The sequence below is a fragment of the Galeopterus variegatus genome, unplaced genomic scaffold (genome assembly GCF_000696425.1).
Source record: "Galeopterus variegatus unplaced genomic scaffold, G_variegatus-3.0.2 Scaffold16431, whole genome shotgun sequence".
Lineage (NCBI taxonomy): Eukaryota > Metazoa > Chordata > Mammalia > Dermoptera > Cynocephalidae > Galeopterus > Galeopterus variegatus.
Genome location: NW_007742542.1, coordinates 20,086 through 21,394, shown reverse-complemented (window position 1 = coordinate 21,394; position 1,309 = coordinate 20,086). Strand labels below are relative to the sequence as shown.

Below are 1,309 nucleotides of genomic sequence, written 5' to 3'. Positions count from 1 at the left end.
ATGCAGCAGTGAGTTGCCTGCCTTTGCTTTACTGCATTTATATGACTGAATTTCAGCTAATTGGTAATGAAAAAAATAGGTGGCAGACAAAGGCAAAGGCGATACTATCTGCAGTACATCTGACCTGCTGTCCCCTCCATTCTAAAAATAATTAAAAAAAAAAAAAACAAGTCGTGAGGGGGAAACACTTTTATACAAATTTTGCTCCAATTGTTCAAATCGCTGGTCTTAGCTTACCTGAACACTATACTGTGGAAGACGGAGCTTTTCTGGCTTCATCTTGATCTCTTCCTTAGATTTTGGCTTCTGTCCTTTGCCTGAACTTAGACATTTCATAGTAGCTGCAGCATGTAGTCTTTGCTGCTGTAGGCCAGATCAGGCTGCAACACACTGGAGCACCCAGGGCTGGTAAACCTGGAGGTGCCTGGAGCCTCTACCACCTGCAGAGCAAAACAGGGAGCTTCAGACACTGTACTGTCCAATTTCAGCATTAAAGTGCTGTGTAAAATCACTATGTGTAATATCAAGCTCATTGTTTTTAATGAAGAGATACTAACAGTATTTTTAATATGAATAAAATCTTATCTTTATTTATTCAGACTACGTGAATGTATTTCCCTGAGGCAAGGCATTCACATTTTAACTGTCCTTCACACCATCTGTGATGGACAGAACTCCAAGGTGACCCTCAGGACTCTCTAAGGTGACCCTTAGGACACCTGCTGCTGGTACATATGCTCTGTATAATTCCCTCCATCTTGAGCATGAGCAAGGTCCATGGACACGATGAGATTTCATACCCACAATGAGGTTCTGCTATAGGGCAAATGTGCAGAGATGTAATCAAGGCCCCAAATGAGATGACCAGAAAGGGCCTGACTTCATCAGGCAACAACCCTTAAGAGAAACTAGCCTTTCTCGAAAAGAGACTCCATTGCTGATTGTGAAATAAGCTGCCCTGTTCTGAGAGGGCCAACCAAGGTTAGGATCTGAGTAAGGCTGCCAGATAATATACAGGACACACAACTAAATCTGAATTTCAGAACAACAAAAAGTATTATATAAATATGCCACAAAAATTGCATCAGACATACTTATATGCTGAACAACGTGAAGGCTTCTGGGTTTCTGGAAGGGGATCTTTCCCCTGCTGAGCCTCTGATGAGTGACTGCAGTCCTGTTAAGACCCTGAGCAGAGGGCCCAGCTAAGCCATGCTCGGGCTTGAGAACTACAGAAACTGAGACCATCAATATGTTTTCTTCTAAGCTAAGTTTGTGGTAGGGTGTTATGCAGTAACAGAAACCTAAT

The 1,309-nt window shown here is 42.5% G+C and overlaps 1 pseudogene; it reads right to left on the bottom strand.

The window, feature by feature from the left end:
• Positions 1–237: 237 nt before the first annotated feature.
• Positions 238–1,309, bottom strand: part of LOC103582482 — an 8,264-nt pseudogene continuing 7,192 nt past the window's right edge.